Source organism: Thalassophryne amazonica, chromosome 5 (genome assembly GCF_902500255.1).
Source record: "Thalassophryne amazonica chromosome 5, fThaAma1.1, whole genome shotgun sequence".
Classification (NCBI taxonomy): Eukaryota; Metazoa; Chordata; class Actinopteri; order Batrachoidiformes; family Batrachoididae; genus Thalassophryne; species Thalassophryne amazonica.
This window is the reverse complement of record NC_047107.1, coordinates 35,761,200-35,767,563: the sequence shown is the minus strand read 5'-3', so window position 1 is coordinate 35,767,563 and position 6,364 is coordinate 35,761,200. Positions and strand designations below refer to the sequence as shown.

The 6,364-nt window shown below is 40.1% G+C and overlaps 1 protein-coding gene across 1 annotated transcript in view; it reads left to right on the top strand.

Annotated features, from left to right (window-relative positions):
• The first annotated feature begins 784 nt into the window (after positions 1–784).
• si:ch211-214j8.12 (uncharacterized protein LOC100000539 homolog) overlaps positions 785–6,364 on the top strand; it is a 31,050-nt gene continuing 25,470 nt past the window's right edge. Inside the window, exon 1 of the mRNA XM_034170000.1 lies at positions 785–922. The gene's annotated coding sequence lies outside the window, so the exon portion shown is untranslated. The remainder of the gene's footprint in view (positions 923–6,364) is intronic.

Genomic DNA, 6,364 nt, shown 5'->3' with positions numbered 1-6,364 from the left:
CTGCTGGATGCCTTGAATTCCCTCTGGGATCCATAAAGTAAGTAAGTAAGTAAGTAAGTAAGTAAGTAAGTAAGTAAGTAAGTATCTATCTATCTATCTATCTATCTATCTATCTATCTATCTATCTATCTATCTATCTATCTATCTATCTATCTATCTATCTATCTATCTATCTATCTATCTATCTATCTATCTATCTATCTATCTATCTATCTATCTATCTATCTATCTATCTATCTATCTATCTATCTATCTATCTATCTATCTATTCTAATCTAATCTAATCTAATCTAATCTAATCTAATTTATCTAGTCTGCTGTTGCCATCATTTCAACGTTTGCATAACATAACTAAACATACCAGGGGGTTGGAAGTGTTAGTCGTCTCTGTGGCTCTACGCACCACTAGGTCCAACGGAACATTGTTTCGTTTTGTCGCAGCTGAACGCAGCTCTGTTGTGAAACGTTGTTGCTCGTTCATATCGGTGTTGAACATAGCTTTAGTTCCGCCCCTTTCTCAAGGCCAATCATACGGGGTGACACTAAACACCGACAGGCCAGTATTTAGGCCCTGAAGTATGGCTTGTAGGCTTTCTGTAGCAAAACATGTTGGCTTCACAGTTTAAGATTGGGTTATGTGGTTTAATGAACATATTTGTGTCTTTATAGGAGTATATATTGCAGTTTCATGGCTTGTAATCCTTCCAGAAAATAAAAATATACGCAACGTCTTAAGACGGTTTGCCTGAAAGACTAACTCCAGGGCCAAAATAACTTTTTCAAGGTAACTAATCAACTACTCCGCAACCAGGAAAAGAAAATCAAGTAGATCAACGTTTGCGCTTAACTTTGTTCTGCTGTGAAGCAGACTTAATTCCTTACAAGACAATAAATCTTCTCATACTTGATCTTCTCTTGGCAGGTAAGTTGCTTTCGGTTTTTTAACAGCCTTTCATGACATTTTGTGGATATACTTTCATGGCAGTCTTCGGGGTAAATTTAAAAGTTTTCACTTTGAGGTTGACCTCGTCTGCAAAAGTAATCAATTCAGCAATTCAATACAACTTATTTATACACTGCCAAATCACAAGTCACTTCAAGGTGCTGGATGTAGATGTTAGACCTTACCCACCAGCTTTTTTTGATTATAGGAAGAAACCTAAAGTAGACTACTCTCAGTGGAGTGACCATCTGCTATGCTAACAAAACAATTGAACAACACAGGATTGTTGCAATTAAACAACTATTAGATATATTTGTGTGTTTATATATTATTTTGTTTTCTTTGCTGTTTGTGTTGGTATTTTGTAATTACTTAAATGGTTAAACTCTTAGTTTGTTATACTTTTAGTCTGTTATTTGCTTAAATGTGCATGTTGAACTGAGTAGAACCTGGTGTTGCAGACCAAACAGTCCCCCCCGATGACGCTGTTCACAGATTAAGACCTCGTTTCTGCTTAAAACTGCACTCCAGTCATTGTCTATCAGCGACACATATCTGAAGCTTTTGTACAACAGTCATTTCCACATAAATTCAGCATTATTTCATCAGAAAAGATGGAGGAAGCAATCAGAGCGCTGCGGCTAAACGAGCTGCTAGCTGATGCATTCAATTGCGTTGGACATTTCAAAGCATCATGGATTTTCGCCTCGTTTCTGCTTAAAAGTGACTTTAGAATGATTTAAGAGGTTTTACCTTTACCATCTGATGGTTAATAATCCCATTTTGGGTGAAGAGACTGTGTCTCAGACGTGCTGCTGTGACCCGAAATGATGCATGCGCAGATGCAAAAGGCGGACAGATTTTTAGGGGCGGACCATTCGGGCTGTGACACCAGTTTTACCACTTAGAATAAAGAGATTCAAGTTACAGTATAAATTACAATATAACCCGTTATCGCGCTGGTTGTGGGGAATGCCTGGCCCTCCCTTTATGCCCACGGGAGACCAATAATGGAAGGACCTTGTGAAATAAGGTCCGCCTTTTGTCACGCCCATGTTGTGTTTTATAAAAAATGTCTTAGTCCTTTGTTCTGGGTTTTGAACGGATGGATCTCCTGCGAGAGGGAAGTTCTTCAGAATTCAGGCCTGTTTTTCGCTTTGACTTTGAATAAATTTAAATTGAGAAATCGTTTGACTTTGTAATGGACCGTATTAACACAACCATATATAGTTCCCTGTTCACACTGTGGTGAATGGACTACATTTATAAAGTGCTTTCCCATCTGAAAAATGCTCAAAAAGCTTTACAGTGATGCTTCATTCACCTGTTCATACACCGATGTCATCCCAGGAAACACATGATGGTCACATGCGGTTTCATCTCATCAAGGTGCATATTTGTAAAGCAGGCACAGCTCTGACTTTGAGATATTTTGCATAGTTATATATGATCCTGCACATTCATATCACATCGTGGCATGTACGGCCAACTTACGAGGGCTGTCAATAAAGTATAGGTCCTTTTTATTTTTTTCAAAAACTATATGGATTTCATTCATATGTTTTTACGTCAGACATGCTTGAACCCTCGTGCGCATGCGTGAGTTTTTCCACGCCTGTCGGTGACATCATTCGCCTGTGAGCACTCCTTGTGGGAGGAGTCGTCCAGCACCTCGTCGGAATTCCTTTGTCTGAGAAGTTGCTGAGAGACTGGCGCTTTGTTTGATCAAAATTTTTTCTAAACCTGTGAGACACATCGAAGGGGACACGGTTCGAAAAATTAAGCTGGTTTTCAGTGAAAATTTTAACGGCTGATGAGAGATTTTGAGGTGATACTGTCGCTTTTAGGACTTCCCACGGTGCGAGACGTCGCGCAGCGGTCTCAGGCGCCGTCGTCAGCCTGTTTCAAGCTGAAAACCTCCACATTTCGGGCTCTATTCATCCAGGACGTCGTGAGAGAACAGAGAAGTTTCAGAAGAAGTCGGTTTCAGCATTTTAACCGGATATTCCACTGTTAAAGGAGATTTTTTAAATGAAAGACGTGCGGATGCAGCCGGCGCGGTGCGGCGGCACAGGAAAAACACCTCCATGTTGATAACCATTTGTAAAATCCAGGCGGCTTTTGATGGCTTTCAGTGGAGTGAGTATATGAGAAATTGTTTAACAGCTGGACATGTTCCAACTTGTCCTTAAGGCTTCCAACGGAGGTGTTTTTCCTGTGGCGGAGCGTCGCGGCGGCTGCGAGCCGACGCTGCAATCTGCCCGCACGTCTTTCATTTAAAAAAATCTCCTTTAACAGTGGAATATCCGGATAAAATGCTGAAACCGACTTCTTCTGAAACTTCTCTGTTCTCTCACGACGTCCTGGATCAATAGAGCCTGAAATGTGGAGGTTTTCAGCTTGAAACAGGCTGACGACGGCGCCTGAGAGCGTTGCGCGACGTCTCGCACCGTGGGAAGTCCTTAAAGCGACAGTATCACCTCAAAATCTCATCAGCCGTTAAAATTTTCACTGAAAACCAGCTTAATTTTTCGAACCGTGTCCACTTCGATGTGTCTCTCAGGTTTAGAAAAAAAATTTGATCAAACAAAGCGCCAGTCTCTCAGCAACTTCTCAGACAAAGGAATTCCGACGAGGGGCTGGACGACTCCTCCCACAAGGAGTGCTCACAGGCGAATGACGTCACCGACAGGCGTGGAAAAACTCACGCATGCACACGAGGGTTCAAGCATGTCTGACGTAAAAACATATGAATGAAATCCATATAGTTTTTGAAAAAATAAAAAGGACCTATACTTTATTGACAGACCTCGTACATCGCGATTGTGTTGATGTCAGTTCAGTCATTGATAGAGAAGATTTGCCAAATCTCCCACCATCCCAGATGTGTGTCCAACCTCCCCTCAAGATGTTCCTTATCCAGCAAAGCAAGTTCTTCTTTTCAGAAGTTCCAATACAGAGTGCACACATGTTGACACAAGTACTCTCCCAGTTGGACATGATATAACAGTTCATCCCATGCTTATTTGAAAAATAAACAAGAATCTTTTGAAGGTATTTTTTACATTTATCCATTCACAACTATATTTTGTAAAGACATTCATGTGTGAGTGAACCTTAGGCCTACATTTCAAAACATCTCTTTATTTAATGTTTTTGTATTTTGGATCATGTGGATGGATTAGCATATCAAGTGAGTGGAACTGTTGACAGTCATTAATGCATTTGTGAATAAATATATGTATATAAGTGAAGACACCTCAAAGCATCAAGTCAGCTACAGTCAAATGGTCATGAATTTTGCAAAGAGGGCAATTTTCTACTTTATCCAATGCTTATCAGCTTATGTCCAATGTAAAATATAGTCATTTAGGGATAGTGGTTCAAAATTTCATGAAGTATCCTCTTTAGATAAAAATAAATATTCTGAGTTATGAATATAATAGCCATAATTGCCTTTTCTGGTGTTACAGACTCCACAGAGCAGAAACAAGTAACCACACAGATTTGGATGAAAACAGGTATATATTATCATAATTTAAGGTATCCTCTGACATAGCAAGGTATTACCTATCTATAAAGAAAGATGCATCTGTGTGTGTGTCTGTATATGTGGCTCACATACAGTTTGGGCACCGCTGATGATTTTCCTTTATAAATCGTTGGTTTTCTGGATCAGAAATTTCAGTTAAATATATCATATAGCAGACAAACACAGTGATATTTGAGAAATGAAATTAAGTTTATTAGATTTACAGTAAGTGTGCAATAATTCTTGAAACAAAATTAGGCAGGTGCATACATTTGGGCACCCCAACAGAAAAAATACATCAGTATTTAGTAGAGCCTCCTTTTGCAGAAATAACAGCCTCTAAACGTTTCCTATAGCTTCCAATGAGAGTCTGGATTCTGGTTGAAGGTATTTTGGACCATTCTTCTTTACAAAACATCTCAGGTTTGTAATTTTGTATTTTTTCGTATAATAATATAATAATAATAATAATTTATTAATTTATATAGCGCCAAATCACGAGTAATCGCCTCAAGGTGCTTCACAAGCATTTAAAAGCAGAATAAAATGAAATAAGATTAAAATACAATAAAAAATTTAAAGAAGTAAAATAAATAAAACATATAAAAAAAAAAAAAAGACACAATAAAATACTAATGATAAAACAGGGAGAAGAGATGTGTCTTCAACCTGGCTTTAAAAGTCCGACTGTCGTATTTGTGCAGGCAGATCATTCCACAGAGCTGGAGCGCGGTGATAAAAAGCTCTGTAACCCGCTGACCTTTTCTTCACCCTCGGGACACACAATAGTCCTGCACCCTGTGAACGCAGAGCCCTTGCCGGCACATAGGACTCAACCAGGCCGGCCAGATAGGGGGGCGCCAGTCCGTGAACAGTTTTATAGGCCAATAGTAATGCCTTAAAATCCGATCTCAAGGATACTGGAAGCCAGTGAAGGGATTCCAGAACCGGCGTAATATGATCAAACCTTCTGCTTCGCGTCAGAAGTCTGGCAGCAGCATTTTGAACCAGCTGAAGACCCCTGATGCTGGACTGTGGTAAACCAGAAAACAAAGCATTACAATAGTCCAGTCTAGAAGAGACAAACGCATGAATCAGAGTCTCAGCATCAGCCATAGACAGGATGGGATGAATCTTTGCTATATTTCTTAAATGAAAGAAAGCAGTCCTCGTAATGTCCCTAATGTGGAGGTCAAAGGACAACGTAGGATCAAAAATTACCCCAAGGTTCCTCACTTTGTCAGTATGATGTATAACACATGAACCTAGGCTAAGCACCAGCTGATCAAATTGATGCCGATGTCTTGCTGGACCAAGAACCATCATTTCAGACTTATCAGAGTTCAAAAGTAGAAAGTTGCTAGACATCCAACTTCTCACTGCTGCGAGACAGTCCTGTAAAGATTTTATGTGGACAGGATTTCCAGCAGCTATCGGCATATACAACTGAGTATCATCAGCATAGCAATGAAAAGCAACCCCAAAACGCCGCAAAATGTTCCCAAGGGGTGCCATATACAGGGAAAAAAGCAGGGGACCCAGAACGGATCCCTGCAGAACCCCGAACTTCATGCCCTTAAAGTCAGAAGTAGTGTCGTTGCACAAAACACAGTGGGAACGACCAGACAAATAAGACATCAGCCACGCAAGAGCAGTTCCAGTAATCCCGAAACGGTTTTCTAGCCTATCAGGTAGAATGTGTTGATCAACTGTGTCAAACGCAGTACTGAGATCCAACAACACCAATACTGTAGTAGTATCCGAGTCCATTGCTCACAGAAGATCATTAACTACTTTAATAAGTGCTGTTTCTGTGGAGTGATGTCTTCTAAAAGCAGTCTGCAGTGGCTCAAAAAGGTCATTCTCAGTAAGATAGTCCACAAGTTGCC